This window comes from Ochotona princeps, chromosome 22, assembly GCF_030435755.1.
Source record: "Ochotona princeps isolate mOchPri1 chromosome 22, mOchPri1.hap1, whole genome shotgun sequence".
Lineage (NCBI taxonomy): Eukaryota > Metazoa > Chordata > Mammalia > Lagomorpha > Ochotonidae > Ochotona > Ochotona princeps.
In genome coordinates, this window is record NC_080853.1 from 13,063,632 (window position 1) to 13,088,432 (window position 24,801).

Sequence of the window (24,801 nt, forward strand, 5' to 3'; positions counted from 1 at the left end):
GGATCCCCTCAGACCATAAGTGTCTCATGGCTTATGTGTTGAGAGGAGGCGCAAGATGAAACTGAAAAGCTGACGTCAGACATGATGGCTGAAACAGTGAGTGCCTCTGACCCACACAATCTGCTGGTCTCAAATATGACTTTGACTTTTGGGAAATATACAGTTTTCTTCAAATTACTAGTCTTAGAGAACTTCACAGTTATTTTTCCTGGGTTACTGAATCCTTTTCATTTCTAATTTAGATGTGAAAGCAAAGAACAGCTGGGATCCAGCTGAAAGTTTAACTTTGAACAATTGTTCTCCCACAGACTTGAGCCAAAAGTTTTAGAGAAAAGACTTTTTAGAAGTCTTTCTCCTCATTTCCTACTTCACCCAATTATAGACGACACTTTATGCTCTGTCTGCCCAATCTAAATTGAGTAAAATCTTTGACCTAATTAGCTAATGTTTCATAATCAATTTTGGCAGGGGGTTGGATTTGAACTGAAAGAATTCCTGATACCACTCTGTGGAGTCTCTTAAGCAACTTAATCAGTAAATGTATAAATTTCATGTGGATCAACTCTTTCAGTAGAAGCCGAAGGTGAGGAAACCCTTGAGTCTAGTGGGCTGAAGTTATGTTGTAGCAGGTGAAGTGGTTGCCTGCAGTGTTGGCAGCCCATGTAGACACTGGTTTGTGTCGTAGCTGCTCCAGTTCTATTCTAGCACCCTGCTAATGCCCAAGAAAAATAATAGAGAACATCCCAAATGCTTGGGCTCTTAACATCCATATGGGAGACCCAGATGAAGCTTCTGGTTTCTAACTTTGGTCTAATTCAGACCTTGCTGTTTTAGCCATCTAGGGATTGAAGCAGTGGATGGAAAATCTCTCTCTGTAACACTTTCTTTTTAAAATTTATTTATTTTTATTGGAAAGGCATATTTACAGAAAAGGGAAACAAAGATTTTCCATCTGCTAGTTCACTCCCAAGTGGTTCCAATGGCTGGAGGTGAGCCAATCTGGAGCCAGGAGCCAGGAGCCTCTTCAGGTCTTTCATGTGGGTGCAGGGTGCTAAGGCCTTGGGCCATCCTCTATTGCTTTCCCAGGCCACAAGCAGGGAGCTGGGTGGGAATCAGGGCATGAACCAGCACCTATATGGAATCTCAGAGCGTGAAAGGCAAGGATTTAGTCACTGGGTATTGTGACAGGTCCCAACTCTAACTTTCAACATAAATAAATGTATTTTTAAAAAAGATTTATTTATTTTCATTACAAAGTCAGGAGGAGAGACAGAGAGGAAGATCTTCCGACCGATGATTCACTCTCCAAATGAGCCGCAATGGCCGGTGCTGCGCTGATCCGAAGCTGAGAACCTGGACCCTGGGACCTCTTCTGGGTCTCCCACACGGGTGCAGGGTCCTAAAGCTTTGGGCTGTCCTCGACTGCTTTCCCAGGCCACAAGCAGAAAGGTGGATGGGAAGTGGAGCCGCTGGGATCAGAACCGGCGCCCATATGGGATCCCAGTGCGTTCAAGGCGAGGAGTTTAGCCGCTAGGCTATGCTGCCGGGCCCAATAAATGTATTCTTAAGCATACACAGAAAATTATAAATCAAGGGAATTGAACTCCTTAGGTTTCTAACATTCCCCACAAAGGCAAGCAACAACACCGAATAATTCATCGTATTTTCAGGAGTGAAAATATTGGATACTCCTTGGCAAGTATGATCTTCATAGTTGTGAATTACCCAAGGCTGTTAGTAAATTACCATAGAGATACAACTGAGGAGCATTAATGCATTATCTTATCACAGTTGTTTTAATATTATGTTAAAATTACATATTAGCATGAAGAGTAACCATATGTTCATGGATTGGAAAACTTGATATAGTTAAAGATGGCAATATTCCCCAAAGCAATCACTGTCAGAATTCTGGTGGTAAAAATGGGGCAGATGATCCTAAAATTTGTATCGAATTGCAAAGATCTTTGAAAAGTCAAAGCAATCTTAAAATGTTGGATAATTCCTGCTTTTCAGTTTTAAAAGTTTCTGTAAAGCTACAGCAGTCAAAAACGTGTTGAACTGATATAAGAATATAGATCAGTGGAGTTAAATTGAGGTTCCAGAAATAAGTACATAGTCCAGAAATAAATCCACAGTCGAGCAGTCTTGGAGAAGGGTACCAGAACCATTTGAAGGAAAGGACAGTCTCCTCAGTAAGTGACGCACAAACAGTTGGCTATGCACATGCAAAAAAAAAGTTGGGCCTCAGTTTCATTCCATGTTTTACTGTGTTTTTTTCAGAGACTTAGAGTGTCAGAGATTTTTTATTTACTGCCTTGCTACTGTAATGGCCAGCCCTGGGTCAGGCTGGAGCCAGGAGTCAGGGTTTTCTTCCAGGGTCTCCCACATGGGTGCGGGGGCTTAAGTACTTGGAACTCATCCACACTTTTTCCAGTCTATCAGCAACAAACTGGGTTGGAAGTGAACCGACTGACACATGAGCTGGAACTCATATGGGATGCTGGCTTGCAAGCAGTAAGTTTACTTACTTGTACCATGGTACCAGTCCTCATGCCATAAAATAAACTGAGGAAATAGGTATTTAGCCTGGCAGTTATGGTACCCACTTCCTACATCACCTGGTTTTGAGTCCTGGCTCAGGTTTCTGAGCTCAGCTTCCAGCCAGTGCTGGCTCTGGCTCACAGGGTTAGACCCGTCTCCCATGTGGATTGAATTTCCCACTCCCAGCTGTGCTCTTGTGGTCTTTTAAGGAGTGAACTAGAAGATAAGGGCTCTCTTATCATCTGTTCCTCTACATCACAATAAGCTAAAAATTAGTTCACTGTAAGTGAAACAAAGACATCCATGACAGTTAGAAGTATAAAAACTCTTTTAAAAACTCACAGAAGAAAACATAATAAATCATTGTAACCTTGGCTTTGATAATGGATTCTTAAAAATGACACCAAAAGCACAACCACCAAAGCAAGATATAAATAGTTAAATCACAATTTAAAACTTTGTGCATCAGAGCAATTTATCAAGTAAGTAGAAAGGCAATATATAGGAGAAAATCTGATAAGGATCTAATGTCCATAATGCTTTTAAAACGTGCAACTCAGCAACAATTAAATGGGCAAAGCCTTGAATAGGCATTTCTCCAAAGAAGATATGCAAATGACCAACAAACATGTTAAAATGTATTCAGCATCACTGGTTATTAAAATGCGGATAGCATCCACAGTGATATATCATCTGCAGGATGGCTATAATTTAAAAACAAAACACAAGGGCCCAGGACAGTGGCCTAGTGGCTTAAGTCCTAGCCTTGAATGCACCAGGATCCCATATGGGCACCGGTTCTAATCCCGGCAGCTCCACTTCCCATCCAGCTCCCTGCTTGTGGCCTGGGAAAGCAGTCGAGGACGGCCCAATGCATTGGGACCCTGCACCTGCATGGGAGACCTGGAGGAGGTTCCTGGTTCCCGGCTTTAGATCGGCACAGCACCGGCCGTTGTGCTCACTTGGGGAGTGAATCATCGGACGGAAGATCTTCCTCTCTTTCTCTCCTCCTCTCTGTATATCTGACTTTGTAATAAATAAATAAATAAATCTTTTTTAAAAAAAGCAAAACCCACAAAAGTTACAAACGATGAAGAGGAGGTGGGAAAATTGTAAACCCTTATACTTTGCTAATGAAAATATAAAATGGTGTGGCTGCTGCGGAAAAGAGTTTGGCAGTTTCTCAAAAAACTAAATATGATTAATATATGACCTAGCAATTCCTCTGCTAGGTATGTACCTAAAGTAGTTGAAAACATGCATTTGAAGAAATACTTGTATATAAATTATCCATAAAAGCTCTGGGAATATAGCACTTACAAGGTGGAAACTGGACAAATGTCCATCAGTGGATTTATGGATGGACAAAATATGATATATCCCATACAATGGAATATTTTTAGTAATGAAGGAATGAAATACTGATATATGCTATAATATAGATGAACCTTGAAACATTCAGCTAAGAGGGAAAAGGCAGATGTAAGGTGCCACGTTGCATGATTACAACTGTACGACATACCCAAAAGAGATGATGGTTGCTGTGGCCCAGTCCAACCAGCCCACATTAGTGACGGTCGGGGTCAGAGAAGGAAGAATTTGAGTGACTATTTAATGCCTACAGTTTCATACTAAATAGTACATTTCAAATGATTAAAATTACAGTATGTGAATTTTACCTCAGTTTAATAAATTGCATCATACAGTTTCTGTGATCTCACAAATAACTAAGACTTTGCAGTCATAGTTACCTGTGGCTGCTGGAACCCTTGTCCTTTGTACCATTGGTGCTTAGAGAAGTTCTTTCCAGCTGTGGGCAGGAGATCTCCAAGACAGATGATTCCAAGTAAGTTTCTCCCTACAATAATGGAACATAGTTTCTCTCTTTCATTTTTATTTGTTGAAACTGATAAAGCTTCTGCCTTGAGTAGGCTCAAGGTTGTCTTAAAATGTGATCTGATCTGGTAGTAATTTGAAAAGCATGTTTCAAATAACTTCATATTTTTTGGAGCTGAACAATTTTGGATCTGAAAATTTTTGATTAATCTTTAAGGAATCTTCCTGAGAAATTCTTGTGGGATTGCAGACAGATTTTTCTGGAGGTTTTCTGTACTACACTGCTAGAAATTTTTTGTGACACTGCCCAAAGCCATGACGGAGCTTTTTGTATTGTCCGTGGAATTGGTTTAAGATATAAGAAGGCTGTATTTTCAGATCAATTAAGCAGGTGTGCAAAACTGAAGCTGTTACTTTCTTGTTTTTATCTTATACATGTTCTTTGAAGGAAGACTTTCAGGTGATACACCCTGGGAAGAGATCTGACGCTAGAAAGTGCCTGTTCCCCTAGACAGGTCAAACTGCTTTATTTTGTTGGTCATGAATGAAGCTTTTCTTTATGAGCGCGATGCTTCTGGCCCACCATCAGTGCTGTGTTTATGGGGGACTGGAGCAAATGTATTTATGCTGTAGTTGTGCACACTCCCCCCTGGTTCTTAGTGTCTGTAAATGAAGCAAACTTACCTGGTGTGTAGTGAATTGAACTCACAGCTTTTGGAATCATTAGCATCACGTTCTTTAAAAAAAAAGTTTTGTTTGTAATGTTGTTTCCATGGCTGAGAGGGATATACACCCCACTGTGGGCCTCTGACTAGGGTGGGGAGGATCAGGTATTGAGGAAGGTGGGTGGGGCAAATGTTTCAGGTTTTTTTTTTTTTCCTCTTGTGTCTGCAAGAAAGCAGGGCGAGGGGGTGCTGCTGCTTGGTATCAAACCACATCAGCACCCAGGGATGGGGACGGTCATTTGATGACACCTTAGGGACCCCATGTGGGAAAGAGTGTTCTGAAGACGTCACTGGGGGCAGTTTTGACAGTTCTGAGAAGTTACTGGTTTCGTTGCTCCAGGGTTGGGAAAATCTTTCCAAGGTCTGTCGGCTGACAAAGTCCACCGTACTGCATCCACAGACCCAAGAACATCCTGCAGAGCTTGCTCAGGAGGATCGTTGAGCCTGTTCTGCTTTCCATCCTCTGACAAGGCAGTTGTCCCTTGGTGGCCTAAATGAGATGGCTGTTAATGTCCCTAGTATGCATCTGGGCATGCTGTCCACTGCACAGGTATCAGTGACTGAGAAGACTGAGAAGGCCCAGTCCCAATACACGCACTTCAAGTTCGGAGAACACATCCTGTGATTTTTTTTTTCCCCCTGTGGCCAGGGTCTGGGTCCTGTGGTCCAGCTGGGGAGTCCCCGAAGAAACCCCACCTGGGGTGACCTCAGACTTGACTCATGTGTGCCAGCCAGTGCAGGGTTAGGTTCTGTCACCTACACCAACCAATGAACACACAAACTGCCTAGTGTCTTTCTCCATAGCCCCATGTCTTCCATGATGGTTGCTGTGGCCTAGTCCAACAAGCCTACCACATTCCAACATGTGCCCACGGCCTAGTTCGGGCAACCTCCAATACCTGCCACTAGGCCTGCCCCCAGCCCCAGTTTTTGCACATGCCAGGCTCTTGCAGCCTAGTCTGGCTCAGCCCATATCTCATGTGGCTCTTGTGCACACCCTTGGGTGCTGTAGTTTAGTTCAGCAGACTTACCCCAGACCTGGCCCTCATGCATGCTGATAGGTACCACCTCATTGTCCAACTTCAGCCCTGGTTCTCATGTTCACCAACTATAGATACAGCCCAGCAGAGGAGTACCCACAGTTCCCCTGCCAAGTGTGCTCCTTGCACTGGATTCTTGCACCTACCAGGAGTTACGGCAGTTGAACTTGACATGACTCCCACCCAGTCCTGGCACTGGGTGGTGGTGCAGCCTAGCTGCTGGCTTGCACCCATTATGTCTCCCATGTGTATCAGTGGGTGCAGCAGCCAAACCCAACCTGGCCCTCCTCTAGTCCCAGCTCTCACACTCACCAGTAGAAACAGCAGCCCAACAAAGAAGTCCCCAAGTTTCCCTACCAGATCTACTCCTAGCTCCAGGTCTTGCATGTGCCAGCAGGTGCTGCGACCCAGTCTGAGATACCCCACCCCCAGTCTTAGCATTTTCCAGCAGATGCTACAGCCTGGCTCAGCCCAGCCCACCCCTAGTTCCAACTCTGGCCAGCAGATGCAGTAGCATAGACAAGCCTGGTCCATCCGCAGCCCTCATGTGAACTGGTGGGTGTTGTGGACCAAGTTGGCCTCGCCTGCACGCTGTCCTGCTTTTCACTTGAGCTAGTGTGTGCTTCCTGTCAATGGGTACTACAGCCCAGCCTGGTCTGTCCTGCTCCCAGCTGCAGCTCTCATGCTAACCAGTGAGAGCTGCAACCCAGCAGGGGAGTTCCTCAAGTTCCCCTGCCAGGCCAGCTCCTAGCAATGGATCTTACATGTGGTGGTGGGTGCTGCTGCCCAGACTGTCATGGCCAGCCCCTAGTCCTGGCACTCACTGATGGGTACTGCAGCCTAGCCAGGCTGGTCTGCATCTGTTCCAGCTGTCACTGATGGGTACTACAGCCTAGCCCAGCCTGGCCCCACCCCAGACCTTGCTATCATGTGAACCAGTGGATGCCATGGCCTAGCCTTTTTCTATACCCTTTTTGGCTCTTTTTTTTTTTTTAAGATTTTTTTTTTTTATTATTATTGGAAAGCCGGATATACAGAGAGGAGGAGAGATAGAGAGGAAGATCTTCCATCTGATGTTTCACTCCCCAAGTGAGCTGCAACGGGCCGGTACGAGCCAATCCGATGCCGGGACCAGGAACCTCTTCCAGGTCTCCCACATGGGTGCAGGGTCCCAAAGCATTGGGCCGTCCTCGACTGCTTTCTCAAGCCACAAGCAGGGAGCTGGATGGGAAGTGGAGCTGCCGGGATCAGAACCAGCGCCCATATGGGATCCCGGGGCTTTCAAGGTGAGGACTTTAACCGCTAGGCCATGCCGCCGGGCCCCCTTTTTGGCTCTTGTGAGTGCCAGAAGGTGCTGGAGCCTAGCCCAGTTTAGCCCACTCCTAGACCTAGCTTGGTGGATCATTCATGCTGGTGGGTCCTACAGCCTTATCCAGCCAGATCTGCCCTGACTCTCATATTTGCCAGTGGAAGCTGCAGCCCAGCAGGGGAGTTCTCAGGGTTGTGCCAGGCTCATTTCTAGCCCTGGGTTTTGCATGTACTGGCAGGTGCCTGGACTCAGCCTGACATGGCCTGCCTGCAGTCTCAGGTCTTGTTGGCAGGTGTTGTAGCCAACCCAGCTGAGCATGGCCCACATCTTCTCCTGGCTTTCGCATGTATCAATGGGTGCTGTGTCCTGACCCAATTCTGCCTGTCCCCAGACTCAGTTCCTATGTTCCCCGGTGGGAGCTGCGGTCTAGTAGTAGAGTTACCCAAGTTTGCCTTTCAGGCCAGCTCCCAGGCCCAGGTCTCAGGAATACTATCTGGTACAATGGTCCTGGTTTGCATGATCTGCCCTCAGTCCTGGCCTTTGCATATGTTGACAGGTGCTGCAGCCTGTCTCAGCCTGGCTGCCTCCTAGCCCTAGCTCCTGCAAGTGTCAGGTGGATTCCTGTCACGTGAGTTCTGTGGTCCAGCATGGCTTGGCCCATCATCACCTCTAGTTCTCTGCGTAAACCAGAGAGTACTGCAGACCCATAGAGGTGGCCTGCAAGTCCCCTACAGAATCTGTCCCCAAATCCAGTTCTTTTGTGTTCTGGTGTGTGCTGCAGCCCAGCCTGATATGGCCCACCCCATACTGCAACACTCATGGGAAAGTACTGCGGCCTAGGCTGGCCAGGCATGCCCAATAGTTCCAGCTTTCGAATGTACCAGTGGGCTGTGGGCAGTACTATTTATCCCAACTCAGGTCTCCTACATGGGAGGGTGCCTTGACCTTACCCAGATGTGTCCTCCAGTTGTCCTCTTCCAAACCATTCCACCTCAGTTCCCTCACCTGTCTCAGAATGCAGTGGCCCAGTCCATGAAAGACCCCAGAAATTATATCTTCCCTGTCAAACATGCCCTCTGCTGTTGCTACTCCAGTGTGTTCCCAGACCCCTTCTTTGGGGCCATCTGCAACACCCCCCCCCCCCCCACCTGGGTACCACAGTGGCCTGTGCTCCCCACCTGCCCCACATATCTCTTTAAAAAAATGAAATAAGCAACTATGCTGGCATGCTGATGTAGTTAACACAGATTTGACATTAACTGGGCCCAGAATGCCTGTCACCGACTGGCTGCTTCTCTCCCAGCAGTCTAACACTTGCCTAGCTACAAAGCAACTTAGGTAGTTGCCTACAGCTGGGGTAGCATCATGTGAAAGATGGGGGAGGGAAGAAATGCTTTGCTTGAATAAGGGTTTTGGGATTTTATGGTCAGATATGAGCTGTGAAGCATAGAGAAGAAGCTAAATGAATGTGATAATCTGAAGGAGTAGATGGATATGCCTGTTTACCTCAAGATAGTTATTGATTTTGACTTCCAAAAGTTAGGAAGATTTCCATTTTTAATCCTCATGGATAATTATTATATAAGAAAAGGTAAACTTTTAAGTCATGGGGCATTAGAAATTGTGTTTTCTCAAGAAATTATCAGTTACAAAAACATTTTAACTAGCTAATTTAAATACACATTGAGCCACTTTAACTAGACATATCAGAATAGTGATAAAAGAAAGAGTAAAGGGGGCCGGCATGGTAGCCTAGCAGCTGGGGTCCTTGCTTTGCACGTGTTGGGATCCCATGTGGGCACTGGTTCTAACCCTGGCAGGCCCCACTTCCCATCCAGGTCCCTGCTTGTGGCCTGGGAAAGCAGTTGAGGATAATGCAGGGTCTTGGGACCCTGCACCCATGTGGGAGACCCAGAGGAGGCTGCTGGCTCCTGGTTTCAGATTGGCACAGCTCCAGCCATTGCAGTCACTTGAGGAGTGAATCAACAGACAGAAGATCTTCCTGTCTGCCTCTCTTCCTCTCTGTTTATCTGACTTTCCAATAAAAAGAAAATAAATATTTTAAAAATGTATTAAGAAAGTGAAAAGGGTGAATGGTACTGTAACTTACTGTAAACTTACAATTTCACAGAGACTCCTGCTTACAAAGCAGCATAGTATACTATGCACTGGGTAATGTTTCACCTTTCTGTGTTTTGGTTTTCTCTGCTGGGTGGTAAGAATGAAAGATGCTGTCTATTAGGATCGCTTTGAAAGGAATGAATTGTTAAGTAGTTGGAGGTCTTGCTGCCTAGGGCAGTGTGGAACTGAAGTAAGTATAAGTGAAAGACTTGAGTGCTGGTGTTAACCAGGAGCTGCTTTCCTGCGGGATGCTTTTTCTGAACAACAAACCTGCTTCTGTCACAGATGTTTGTTACTATATGGAATGGACTTGAAGTTCTGAGACCTTGTGGTGTCATTACTTGGGAGCCACACTGCGAAAGGGAATCCCAACCAAAAAGAGTGACTTGATAAAGAATTCAGAAGAAGTGGTGTTTTAAGCAGTTTTCCAAGTCATTCTAAGATTCCATGAAACATTTTTTTTTTTTTGGCTCATTCACTAGGAGTTACTATGAGCTCAACATTAATGATCAGCAGAATGGGGCAACATGGAGATAAGGATGAGAGATAAAGATGAAGAGATCATTGCTTTTGATCTGGAGCTTTTTTGTGCCGCTGGAATTCATACCGACAAAACCTCAGGGCTTAAATGGAAGAGCGTCAAGAAATAGTGCAAACTTAGGGACATGCATCCTTGGAACCTTACAACTTCACATCAGCTAAAGTTGTTATTTCTGCCAAGCCGTCTCAAACTTCACTAGGGGAGAGGGATGGACAACATGAACCATATTGCTGTGTTATCAGAGACGACTGAATTGCTTCTCTTGCATTTATGTGCTTCAATTAGTACTAGCATTTTCTAATAGTTTTAATTTTTCTGAACTGCTTTTATTTTCCTCTACCCTATTTGTATGTATTTCCAGTGAAAATCGATTAAAAAAGGAAATTGATGAGATTGCTATGTGTCCTCTGCTCATGGAGTGATGAAATGTTGCTTCTCTCTAGGACTGAACAGCAACAAGTGATCCTTTAAAGATGCCGAGGAAGTTGTGTGAAGTGGGGAAGAAAACTGGAGAAAATCAAGTCAAGAAGAAGCATGTTTCCCAGGTAAATAGAATGCTTCTGGATTTAAACAAGTTTCCTGTCCGCTCAGTTGTTACCCTTAGGTGTTTACAGCTCTAAGTTTGTATTGATCTTACATATCCTTTTTAAAACAATTCCCTTTTTATTGCAAAGTTTTTGGTCAAATGGTTCTTTTTGTTCTTGATTAATCTAAAATTTCTATTGAATGTATACTTAAGTGATACTTTAAATCATTTGGTAGGAGCCTCTTAAACCTCAGGTTTACCATTAGGTAATAGAAAAACAACATTATATAGGTGCCAATAGGTGGTGGCGTCGTGGCGTACTTTTTTTTTTTTTTTTTTTAAGATTTATTTGTTTATTTGGAAGTCAAAGTTACAGAGAGGAGAGACAGACAGAAAGCTCTTCCTTCTGTTGGTTCACTTGCCAGGTGTCTGCAGCAGCCGGGAATGGGCCAGGCTGGAGACAGGAGTCCAGAGCTTTATCCAGGTCTCTTGTGTGAGTGGCAGTGACTCATGTTCTGCTGCTTTTCCAAGACATTACCAAGAAGCCAAATCAGAAGTGGAGTAGCAGGGACATAAGCCAGTGTTCCTGAGATGCTGGCATCACAGATACTGGCGTTACGTGCTTCTCCACAACACCAGCTCTAAGTGTATTTTTTTTTTAAGATTTATTTATTTTTATTGGAAAGCTAGATATACAGAGAGGAGAGACAAAGCTCTTCCATCTGCTAATTCACTCCCCAAGTGGCCACAGCAGCCAGAGCTGAGCCAATCTGAAGCCAGGAGCTGGGAACCTCCTCTAGGTCTCCCATGTGATAACACCCACTGGTTCACACGAGGGCCAGGGCTGGGATTGGACTAAATGGGGCTGGGCTGCTGCATTTGCCAGCAAAAGCTGGGTCTGGGGATGAGCCCAGCTGAGCCAGGCTGCAACACCTGCAAATTGTTTTTGGAGAGTTTGAGCGGATTCCCCAATGAGCCATCAGAGACTAACTGCTTTTGGTTATGTAACTTTTTTTTTTTACGATATTACTCTTTTTTAAAGTTAGATATTTTATTTTTGTTAGTGTTAGAATTGTACATTTGATTTAAATACATATATTTCTTTTTAAAAAGTTTTATTTATTTTTATTGGAAAGGTAGATTTTATGGAGAGAGGAAAGACAGAAAGATCTTCTATCTGCTGATTCATTCCCCAAGTGGCCGCAAAGGCTGCAGCTGAACTGATCCAAAGCCAAGAGCCTAGAGCCTCTTCCAGGTCTCCCAAAGCTGCTGAGGCTTTGGACCATCTGCTATTGCTTTCCCAGGCTACCAGCAGGAGGTGGATGGGAAGTGGAGCAGCTGAGCATGAACAGGCGCCCATACAGTATCCCAGCAATGACAAAGCAAGCATTTAGCCACTGAGCCATGGTGCTGGGTCCCCAAAATCCATCTATTTCAGCCAAGTTTATTAACACATACATAGTATTTGTTGCAGTTTTTATTTCTTGTGTCCTGTTTTTCCACTCTTATGTGTTTCTTGTATTTGGAATGACATTTACCAGTACTTACTACTTTTAAAATCTGTTCTTAGAAACTTTCAGTTGAAATATAAAATAAAAAAAAAGCAAAATGGTGTGGTATAAATTAACTTTCTTATTCACTTCCTATCCTTAAACAAACTGCTCCCTCCCCACAAGCAGCAGCTCCTGACAGTTTCTGATGAATCTTTCCAAAGTCTTTTGGTTTTGATTTCAAAATAATTGTTTTTTTTTTAAATGAACACTCCTGGATTGTTTTTTTCATTTCTCAAGGTTGCTGGTTGCATATTTAGTTCTTATTTTTGTGTTTTCATGCTTGAAGCAATACTTTCTATTCTTTTAAAAAATGGTTTATAGATTTCCTTACTTGTTATTTTACTATATTTTATAACTTTATCAGTGTTGTTTCAGAGCTTATTTTTTGTCAGCAGAATTTTGTTGGGTTTTGTTTCTGTTCAGCCGATCTCGAAGATTCTATCTTTTATGTGGGAATTGATACTCTTTCATGTATGGTTGTTACTGTGTTTGTTACATTTCCTATGTTTTATTTGTTATTTTGTGTTTTTGTTTTATGGAGTATTACTGGATTTCTTTTAGCTTTTAGACAGATTCTAAAAGTGAATAATATTTTAAATCCTCTTGGTGCTAAAAATAACATTTGTTTCTATGTTTATTTACTGTGATCAAAGAAAAACAAATTAATTTCTTTCCATAGAAAGACATCCAGTTTCTCCCTTTTTTGGCATCTTCGTACTATTTCTTTTCTTCCAGTTGTTTTTTTTTTCTTTTTGCATTTTGTATTTGTTCTTTGAGATGTATTAATTCTGTCAGTATTTTACTGTTTTTGATTTAGTCAGTGACCACTGAGACCTCAACAAGCGTGGAGCTAGGGACAGAAGATACAAAGATCAAGGCAGTTCTGCTCCTGCCTTCAAGGCCTCTTTTCTGGTTCTGGAAATGGCATTTACAGATACACCAGCATGTAATGTGTCAAATGTGTTAGAGACATAGCAGCAAAAGAGTGACATTTGACAAGTGGTGAAGGTATTGTGACAGCTGAACATTACTGCGTATAGCACCAGGTGCTGGTGAGACAGACAGAAGGCGGCAGTCAGCACTCTGAGGCTGTAGCAGCCTGTGCGTTGTTCTCTGGGAGACAGAAGCTGAGATGAGATAAAGGAATTTTGGGTTTCAAGTTTTTTTTTTTGGTAGGATAAATGAGCAACAAGCTTCAGGTTATTTTTTAAGGTTGATTGCTGGTTGCTTTACTTGTAAGACTTAGAGAGAAATCATCTCTCTGCTAGTTACTCTGTTGGGTTGCAAGCGTCTCGAGGTGTTGGAGATTTATTCCTTTGTCTTCCGTATGTCCTTTATGGCCTTCCCAGGCCACAATCAGGGAGCTGGACAGGAAGTGGGGCAGTTGAAACATGAAACGGTGCCCATGTGAGATCCCAGCGAGCGTGCATGCAAGGCGATGATTTAGCCACCAGGAATAAATATATAGAGAGAGGGAGGGAGGGAGGGAGGAAGAGAGAGAAAAGCCTTGTGAGAATGACACTTGCCATTCCTGTTTCACAGTTGAGTAATCTGAAGCACAGAAAGATTAAGGATTTTGCCCAGAGGAGTCAAGGTAATAAGTAATGAAGTCGAGATTTGAAGCCAGGCGATTTGTTAGGAGAGTTTATGTCCACTACTTGATGTTAGAATAATATGCAATATTGCCCAGATTCCTCATCATATGTGATTGTTACACAATAAGAACTAGTGTTTGTAATACTGACTGCATGTCAGAAACAGGAGTAAGTGTACTATGTATATTACCTCATTTAGTCCTTACAAAGTCCCATGAAACACATGCAATTGTTGTTCCATAGATAAGGAAACTGTGCTTGCTTTGGCAGCACATATACTAAAATTGGAACGATAAGGAAACTGAGCTACCAAAGGGTTCAGGTTAAGCAACTTGCAGTACACAGCGCTATGGTGTGGACCTTGTAAATATTCACAAGTGAATGAGAGAACTCATGAATAAAGATGAAAGGAAGGCTTCAAAAAGAAAGTTCATCCAAGTAATGCATATTGAGTGCTTTATTTTTTTCAGCAAGAAGATTTTTTTTCTAACGTCTTATGAGAAGTTTCAAATATACTAAAAAGTTGATGGGATCTCAGAGAGTAGCCATACACCCACCTCTAGGTGTGGACCATTAATATTTTACTGTGTGCTTCTTGTTCCCCTAGCCAGGTATCTGGCCTCCTTATTTATTGTCATATTTCCTGTTAGTCTTTCAGCATGCAAATCACAGAGTAGAAGTTTGTTATTTTTTATGGTTAATATTTATATATTGCAGTTAAATTGTAGCTGAACATTTGCCTGGTTTTGACAGATGTAGTATCATATGTAACCCAACTCCTATGAGATACTACCCTCCCCCATGAAGTTACCTCATGCCCTTCTTGATGAGGGCCCACCCCTAATCAACTTTTTATTATTGTGCTATCTATTATAAAAGAATTTGTGGTGATTCATTCAGGCCCGTGAAATACAGTAAGAAAACATAAATAAGAAATGGGTTAAAGAAAGAAATCTAGGAGGTAATATTGAATGGGGCCAAGAGCATATCAGTGATATTTCAGCAACATTTATGAGTAACATATTGCTCAGTCTTCATAGGAAATACACAGAATTATTTCCATTTTAAAGAGGAAGAGACTACGAAGTTATGTGTCTAATGAGTAATAGATACAGTCCATACTCTTTTCAGTTATCCAAAAAAAAAAAAAAAAGCCAATGGAGAGAGCTAAAGCTCATTTTTAGTGTGTGAGTATGAGTTTAGATAATAAAATATACTCAAACATCTTGTAACATTCCATTGCCTTCATCTCACTGGCCATTTGGCCATAGGAGTTGGCAAGGAGGGGGCACTAAAACTGTGTGCAGTCCTTGCAAGGCACCTTAGTGGCAGTGCTAGCTTTAAATTGTCCTGTTTGGCCCTAGAGATGGATTCTGTATCCTCAATGAGATGAAACGGTGACTTGTTCAGGTCTGGTGGTAAGTGCGAGAGAGAAGTCTTGAAATAATCCTGTTGACGGTGAATATGGCCACAGCAGCTTGAAGGAAGCAGCTTTTTTTTTTTTTTAATGATTGATTTTTATTGGAAAGACAGATTCACAGAGAGAAGGAGACACAAAGATCTTCCATCTGTTAGTTCACTCCCCAGGTGGCCACAGTGGCTGGAGCTGAGCCAGTCTGAAGCCAGGAGCTTCTTCTGGGTCTCCAACAAGGGTGCAGAGTCCCAAGCATCCTCTACTGCTTTCCCAGGCCACAAGCTGGGAGCAGCTGGGGTCGGGCCCTGTCTGTATGTCTTAATTGAGTAACTTAGTCTATTTACATTCAAGATTATTATTTTTGAATATTGACTTAGTCCTGTTATTTAAAATTTTTCTTGTAAGTTTTTTGTTAATGTGAAAAGTGGATGTATAGGGGATACCATTTAATGCAAATATTTGTATAATATTCAATCAAGGAAAATATACTTTCCAAGTATTTAACGTTCTTTATGGTAAAAGCATACAAAAACCCTTCAAATTTTTTTTATTTTAATAGGAAAGTCAGACAGATAGGAGGAGAGACAGAGGAAGATCTTCTGTCTGCTGGTTCACTCCCCAAGTGGCCTCGACGGCTGGATCTGAGTCGTTTGGAAAGTAGGAGCCAGGAGCTTCTTCCGGGTTTCCTAAGCGGTTGCAGATTCCCAATGCTCTGGCCTGTTCTTGCTTGCTTTCCCAGGCCACAGCAGGGAGCTTGCTTTCCCAAGCCATAGGATGGAAAGTGGGGCCACCAGGACCGAAACAGGTGCCCATATGGGATCCCGGCATGTGCAAGTTGAGGACTTTAACCACTAGGCTGCCACATCAGGCCGAAGTTTTTTGGTTGTTGTTTTTAAGAAACATGTAGTACATTAACCTTACCTAAGATCATCCTGCTATCCAACAGAACCCCAGAATTTCTTATTTCTGACCCTAGCCTGATACCCTTCTTTCAAACTTTGCCGTTCTCTTACTTTCAAGACCCTCCCCAGAAAATTGTAATTGCTGTTACATTTTAACTTCTTGAAGAAAACTTTTTAAAGCTACAGATAAAAGAGAGATTGTGTGATGTTTGTGTTTCTATGCTTAACTTATGTCACTTTACATAACCTCCAGTTTCTTTTTAAAAGTAATTCATTTGAAAGATAGAGTTACAGAGAGAAAAAGGATACACAGACAGATCTTTTAGATTCTGATTCACTCCCCAAATGGTTGCACTGACCAGGGCTGAGCCAGACCAAAACCTGGAACCAGAAGCTTTTTTGGGGCCATCTTCTACTGCTTTCGCAGGTGCATTAGCAGGGAGCTGGATCAGAAGTGAAGCAGCCTGGTCTTGAACCAGTGACTATATGAGATGCTGAAGTAACAGGCAGCAGCTTTCTCCACTGTGCCATTCACCTCACTACACATGACAAGATTTCATCCTTTTCTATGGCTAATATTCCATTGTGTGTATGTATTACATTGTCTTAGTTCAGCAATTGATGGGCACCTTGCTACTGTGTATTGGCTGTTTCTAAATATTGTTGCAAGAGATATGAGCATGCAGATGTGTGTTCCTCTTCATGACAGAGGATTTCATGGATACATACCCAGAAACAGGATTGCTGGATCCTATTTTAGTTTTTTGGGGAATCTCCAAATTGTTTCCAAAGTGGCTTTACTAATTTACATCGCCACCAGCAGCACAGGTTTCACTTTTCTCTACACCCTTAGTGCCACTGTTATCTGCTTCCTCTTTAGTAAAAGCCAGTCTTGCTGGAGTGCAGTGATAGCTCATTTTAGTTTTGATTTGCATTTTCATATTGATTAGTGATGTTAAGCAGTGTTTGTGTCCCTGCCAGCCATTTGCATTTCTCCCCTTAAGAAATATCTGTGTAACCACCAGTAGAGTGCATAATCCGGGAGTGGGAGTGGCCTAGTAGGGAAATAGTGGGCACCTCCCTCTTGGGTTACCACTGCCACTGGAGAGCATGAATACCAGGACAGGGGCAGGGGTAGCTAGACAGAAAGGCACCCGCCAGTATGTGTGTAGACTGGATAGTAGGGCTGGTTGGGTTGCACTAGGCTTCAATGCCCATTGACATGTATGAGAGCTAAATTGAATGTGGGACAGACTGAACAAGTCTGCAGTACATACTGGCAAGCATGGGAATCAGGGTAAGGGGCAGGCCTGGTGGAGGTTATTGGGAGTCACCCGACTAGACTGCAGCTCGCACTGGTTTGCAAGAGGGCCTAGAATGAAGTGGGCAGGATCGGGCTGGACTGTAACACCCATTGGTTCCAATGGAAGACAGAGCTGGAAACAGAACTGACCCAGCAATTGCAACAACCAGCATGTGCATAAGCTGATTGGGGTGATGGACTGTGTTGGACCGTGTACTGGCATTCACACACAAGAATCGGGTCTGGGAATCTTCTCAGAAGAAGTTTCTTTGGGGATCCCTCCAACTGAACTGCTGATACCAGAACCCCAACCATGAAGAGACTATGAATAGATTTCATCGTGCTTGGAATGGTGAGAATGGCAGCAATTCAGAACTGTTGAATTATCAAAACTGCATGAGCAGGACCCTCAGAGCATGCCGCACATCAGGTACCTGGGATGGGTGGTAGGCTGGGTGGGGCTTTTCCCTTTGTTTCTCCTCTGACCCCAGATACAGGAAAAAAATATTAGAGTGGAAACAAAGGTCTGATCCACTTTCCTGTAACCCTTGACCAACCCCTAACCCCTAACCAACTATGTAAGATTATCAAAATTTAAATATGTATATATTATATATGTATATATAATGTATATATATAATATCTGCTTTCATTTTGTTTGGTTTTTTGCTATGGGGCTATATTCCTTATACATTTTGCACAGTAATCCCTTGTCAGATGTATAGCTTATAATTATTCCTCTCATCATATAGGTTGTCTCTTCACTCAATTGTCTCTTTCCTCCTCACTAGTTTGATGAAATTACATTTGTCTGTGTTTTGCTTTTATTTCCTGCAGTTTTAGGTTCTAATCTAGAAAATCTTTGCCCTTTACAATGTCTTAAAGTGTTTTCTTCTAATAATTTCAAAGTTTCAGATCTTCTATTTCTGTCTGTAATCCATAAAATTTTATTGTTGTACGTGATGAGAGATGGGGTCTAGTTTCGTTCATCAGCTTGTGGATGTCCACTTTCTCAGCACCATTTAACAGGCCGTCCTTTTTCTTTTTCTTTTTTTTTAAAGATTTATTTATTTTTATTACAAAGTCAGATATACAGAGAGGAAGATCTTCCGTCCAATGATTCACTCCCCAAGTGAGCCGCAACAGGCCAGTGCGCGCTGATCCGAAGCCGGGAACCTGGAACCTCTTCCGGGTCTTCCACTCGGGTGCAGGGTCCCAAATCTTTGGCCCGTCCTCGACTGCTTTCCCAGGCCACAAGCAGGGAGCTGGATGGGAAGTGGAGCTGCCGGGATTAGAACCGGCGCCCATATGGGATCCCGGCATGTTCAAGGCGAGGATTTTAGCCACTAGGCCACGCCGCCGTGCCCTGTCCTTTTTCTAATACAGGTTCTTAGCAACTTTGTCAAATATTAGTTTGGCTGTGGATGTGCAGGTTTATACTGTTGTCATTATGTTCTTCCATTAGACTATGTTTTTATGTCAATACCATACTAGTGTAGTTTGTATAATTTTGTAATTTTTTGAAGTCAGGTAGTGTAATGCCTCCTGATTTGTTCTTTTGACTCAAAACCACTTTGACTATTTGTGGTCTTTTATGGTTCTGTACAAATTTCAGTAGTGTTTTTCTAGTTCTGTGAAACTGTTACTGAAGTTTTGATAGTAATTGTATCTATAAATCTGTAAATCTCTTGGAATGTGGGAATATTTCAATGATGATATTCATCCAATTCATGAACATGGGATATGTTCCCATTTGTTTGTGTCTTCAGTTTCTTTCATCATTGATTCATAATTTTTATTGTAGAGATTTTTCACCACTTTGGTTATATTTCTTCCAAGACTGTAGCTGTTGGAAATGGGGTAGCTTTCTTGATTCCTTTTTCAGAGGATTTGCTATTGGTATGTAACAGTGCTGCCTATCTGTGTTGACTTTGTAGTCTGCAAATTGGCTCAATTTGTTTCTATTAGTTCAAATGACCTTTCGTGTAGTCTTTGAGGTTTTGTCATGTAAGATCATGTCATCTGGAAACCATGCCAGTCCGACTTCCTCTCTTCTAATTCAGATGCCCTTCATTTCTTTTACCTAATTGCTGTACCCGGAATTTCTAGGAACATGCTGAACAAAAGCGGTGAAAGTGATCATCCTTGTGTTGTTCCAAATTTAAAACCTTCAGCTTTTTCCCATTTAATATTGTGTTAGCTATTGGCGTGTTATAAATGGTCCTTATTGTATTAAGTTATGTTCTTTCTGTAGCTAATTTGGCTAGATTTTCATCATAAAGGAATGTAGAATTTTTCAAATGCCTTTTCTACAGCTCTTGAGATGGTCGTATGAGTTTTGTGATTTGTATATGCTGAACCGCCCTTGCATTCCAGGGCTGAATTCTGTTTGGTTATGGTGAATGATGCTTTTAATATGCTGTTGGATTTGTTTTGCTAGTATTCTGTTGAGAAATTTTGTGTATGGTTTAGCTTTGTTGTTGTGTCTTGTTCAGTTTGTATCAGGGCATTGCTGAACTCATAGAATGAGTTTGAAAGAATTTCCTTTCTATTTTTTAAATTTAGGAAGCATTGATATTAATTCTTCTTGGAAAGTTTGGTGAAATTTGACAGTAAGAGAACTTATCTTCCACACACTGCTTTACTGCCCAAATTGCCTTAGGAGCCAGGACTGGGCCAGGCCAAAGCCAGGAGGCAGCAAGTCTCCTGTGTGCATGGCAGTGACCCAGTTATTTAGACCATCCTCCATGACTTTCTCCGGCTTGTTACATTGGAAGTGGAGCAGCTGGGACTGGAACCGACACTTGAACTATACCATAACACCAACCTGAAGTCCTAACACACTAAGTGGCTCCATGGGTTTTTTTTAAAGATTTATTTATTTTTCTTTGAAAGATAGATCTACAGAGAAAGGGAGAAACAGATCTTAAGCCCACTGGTTCACTCCCCAAATGACCACAATGGACAGAACTGAGCCTATCTGAAGTTAGGAGCTAGGAACCAGGAGTCAGGAGCTTCTTCTGGGTCTTCCATGTGGGTGAGGATGCTAAGAACTTGGGCCATCTTCTGCTGCTTTTCTCATTGGTGGTCATCAAACAATTAGGAAATGGCTGAGCAATTCCTGTACTGCCCATTTGAAGGCATTATTGGGATATTGGTAAATGGTAGGTTTCCCAGCACATGTGTGTGTGTGTAAACATGGGGCAGAGAGACATGGGATGGAGTGACTTCCAGACTTTAAAGGAAAAATTTTTCAGCCCAAAATAACATACCTAGCATAGCTTTCCTTTGTCTTAGAAAATGAAATAAAATTCTTCCATTGTAAAGAAAAACTCAGACTGCCTCTTCCAGACCTGCTCTAAAATAACACTCAAAGATGTTGTCTTGACAGAAAAGGAGTAGGATCCACCAAAACCAAAGGCAGATATGAAGAATATCCTAGCAAAATAACAGAAGACTGATTGAAACCATGAACAACCCGAACCATTCTGAAACCATTGCTAAAATGGCAGGACCAAACTGCCACCTATCCATATTAACCAAAATGTATGGCTTAAACTCATCAATCAAATGTCAGACATTAGCAGACTGGATCCAAAAACAAAACCCGTCTATCTGTCACGTACAGCAGATACATCTCACCAACAAAGATTGGTGGAAACTGAAAGGATGGAAAAAGATAAGGCAGACTAGTGGAAAAGAAAAATGAGCTGATGTAGACATTTTTATGTCAGATAATATACACTTTGTTGTGAAAAACACTAGAAGAGATGAATAAGGACACCACATAATGATCAAAGTATCTATTCAGCAGGAAGAGATAACCAGAATAAATGTATATGCACCAAATGACAGGGCACCTAGCTATGTGAAACAAATATTAATGGATTTAAAGGGAGAAATACACTCCAATACAGGAACAGTGGGGAAACTTAATACCACAGTAACATCAATGGACAGATGATGGGACTGAAACTCAGCAAGGAAACAGCAGAACTCACCCTGATACTTGACATATGGACTTAATCGATATCTAACCTTTCATCCGAAAGACAGGGAATACACTTTTTTCATCACCTGGAACTTTCTCCAGGATTGACAATGTTTTAGGTCACAAAACAAGCCTCAGCAAATGTTTAAAAATTAAAATCACACCATGCATCTTCTCAGACCACCATGGAGTAAAACTAGAGACCAGTAAATCAAAATACCACAGAAGACATACTAATATCTGAGACTGAACACTGTGCTACTTAATGAACAATGGAGTAGAGAAGAAATCAAAGGGGAAATGAAAAAATTTCTTGAAACAAATGAAGGCATCACCACAACATATCAAAATTTATGGGACACAAGGCAATGTTAAGAGGAAAGTTCATCTCAATGCGTATCTTAAGAAATCAGAAAAGCAACAAGTAGATGAGCTAACCTTATAGTGGAAGGAGCTAGAAAAACAGCAGCAATGCAATTCCAAGATTAGCAAGAAAAAAAGAAATAACCACAATCAGGGAGGAAATGAACCAAATAGAGGCCAAAACAACAATGCATAAGATCAGTGAATCAAAGAGCTGGTTCCTTGAGAAAATCCACAAGAGAGATTCCCCACTAGCCCAACTAATTAGACTAAAAAAAATAAAAAAGGAGGAAGAAACTATAAAAAACTGCAAATAAATAGGATCTGAGATGAAAAGGGAAATATAACAAAGGACACCTGGGACATACAGAGAATTATTAGGAACTATTACAACCATTGCCAACAAATCAAAGCCTAGAAGAAAAGGACAGATTTTTGGACATACACAATCTACCACAATTGAATCTTAAGGCAATTAATAGTCAAAATGGACCTTTAACAAGGACTGAGATTGAACCAGGAATTAAATCCCTCCCCCAACCAAAAAAAAAAAAAAAAAAAAAAAAAAGGCCCTGGACCAGATGGCTTCCTGCTGAATTCTACCAAATGTTTCAAAAATAACTTACCCACAAACTATTCCAAACGATACAAAGACAGGCAATCCTTCCAAATTCTTTCTATGAAGCCAGTATCACATTAATGCAAATCCAGATAGAGGCACAACAGGAAAAGAGAACTACAGACCGATATTGTTGATGAACACAGATGTAAATATCCTCACTAAAATACTAGCCAACAGGATCCAACAGTTCATCAGGCAGATCATTCACCCGGACCAGGTGAGATTTATCGCTGCATGCAGGGATGGTTTAACATGTTATTCACCACATCAACAAACTGAAAAATAAAAACCATATGATCCTCTCAATAGATGCAGCGAAGGCATCTGATCAAATCCACCACCACTTCATGGTAAAAACCTTAAGCAAACTAGGCATCAAAGGAACATTCTATAACACAATGAAAGAAATGTATGAAAAACCCAATGTCAGCGTCAGACTAAATGGGGAAAGACTAGAAGCCTTTCCACTAAGATCTGGAACTAGACAAGGATGTCCACTGTCACCACTGCTCTTCAATATAGTATTGGAAGTCCTTGCCAGAGCTATTAGACAAGAAAAACAATTAAAGGAATTAAAATTGGAATTGAGGAATTGAAATTATTCCTGTTTGCAGGTGACATGATTCTCTACTTGAGAAACAAAAGGCTCAGTCAAGAGAATACTGGTACTCATATGAGACTTTGTTACGGGAGCAGGACACCAAGTTAATGAACATAAGTCAATGGTGCTAGTATACACAAATAATTCTAAGGCTGTGAAAGAAATTTAAGTATAGATCCCCTTAAATAGTGGAGACGAATATTAAATACCTAGGAATTAATCTAAGCAAATATATTGAAGACCTCCATGATGAAAAGTAGAAAACATTTAAAAAAAAATAGAAGAAGACATTGAATATTGGAGAAACTTAATTTGTTTCTGGATTGACATGATCAATATCATCAAAATGTCCATATTATCCAAGTAATATACAAATTCAATGCAATCCTGATAAAAATCCCAACAACATTCTTCTCTGAAATAAGAGAAGATAAAAGTTAATCTGTTAACTATGTAAAGATTGTGAAAAAAATAATTTAAAAAATGAAAAAAAAGTTAATCTGGAAATACAAAAGACCATGAATAGCCAAGCTATCCTTAAGAATAAAAATCAAGCTGGAGGAAACACAATTCCAGGCCTCAAGACATACTACAGAGCAGTGGGTAAAAAGAAACTGGTATGGGCCCTGTGTGGTAACTTAGCAGCTAAAGTCCTTGCCTTGAATGCGCCAGGATCCCATTTGGGTGCCGGTTCTAATCCTGGCAGCTCCACTTCCCATCCAGCTCCCTCCTGAGGCCTGGGAAAGCAGCTGAGGATGGCCCAACACCTTATGACCCTGCACCTACGTGGGAGACCTGAAAGAGGCTTCTGGCTTCTGGCTTCGGATCGGCACAGCACAGGCCATTGCAGTCACTTGGGGAGTGAATCATCAGACAGAAGATATTCCTCTCTATCTCTCCTCTTCTCTGTATATCTGTCTTTGTAATAAAAATAAAAAAAATCTTAAAAAAAAAGTCTGGTACTGTGGTATGCCTGCTTCATGGAATACTACTCATCCATGAAAAGTAATGAAAGTGCACCATTTGCAACCAAATGGTCCCAACTAGAGACCATATGCTCAATGAAAATGTCAATCCTCCTCCTCAAAAAAAAAAGAATATCATATGTTCTCTCTGATATAAGGCAACCTTCATGCAAATTATAAGATCAATACCTCTTCCAATACTGTTTTTGCTACATCTCAGGGGGTTTGATATTTTTGTTTTTATTTTCATGTATTTAAAATAGTTTCTTTTGTCAAATTCTTCACTGACTCGTAGATCATACAATAGCATCATTTTCCCAAAGAAAGATTTTTGTTTTTCATTCCTTCAGTGTCTGATTGATTATTCAGCAGCATGTTACTTAACTCAAGTGGTGTTGTACATTTGTTTAACATTGTTCCTCTTGTTGATTTTGTTTCATGGCTTTTCACTTAAGGGAAAATATAGTAACTGTGTAATAGAGACTATCATATCCAGATGTGAAGACACAATGCAGTGTGCACCTCTACTTCCAGATCAAAGATAGACTCCCAATGAAATTGTTGGATATATCTTGACAATAGGATGCTGGATTGTCTGCCATTGGCTGTACCTGCAATGTCAGGATACACTTAAATAGCAGAAGGATGGACTTATAGCTGCTTATGAAGGACTATACAATTATAATAAGATGGGGAAAATCAGATTGAGGGAACTTGGGAAAGAGGTAAGGGAAGTCCCAGACCCTATGGGATTGTAATATAAGATTAAAAATTTACTGGAAGAAGAAAACAAAAACATTTTTATGCATTTTTTGAATGCCAGTGAGTTTCCATCCACTGGTTCACTCGT

At 41.7% G+C, this 24,801-nt stretch overlaps 1 long non-coding RNA gene across 1 annotated transcript in view; it reads left to right on the plus strand.

Moving 5' to 3' along the window:
• The window catches only part of LOC131482956 (uncharacterized), a 99,897-nt gene that overhangs the window by 51,067 nt on the left and 24,029 nt on the right, over nucleotides 1-24,801 (plus strand). The window contains exon 2 of the long non-coding RNA XR_009247426.1: nucleotides 10,560-10,661. This is a non-coding gene — a long non-coding RNA (uncharacterized LOC131482956). The remainder of the gene's footprint in view (nucleotides 1-10,559; nucleotides 10,662-24,801) is intronic.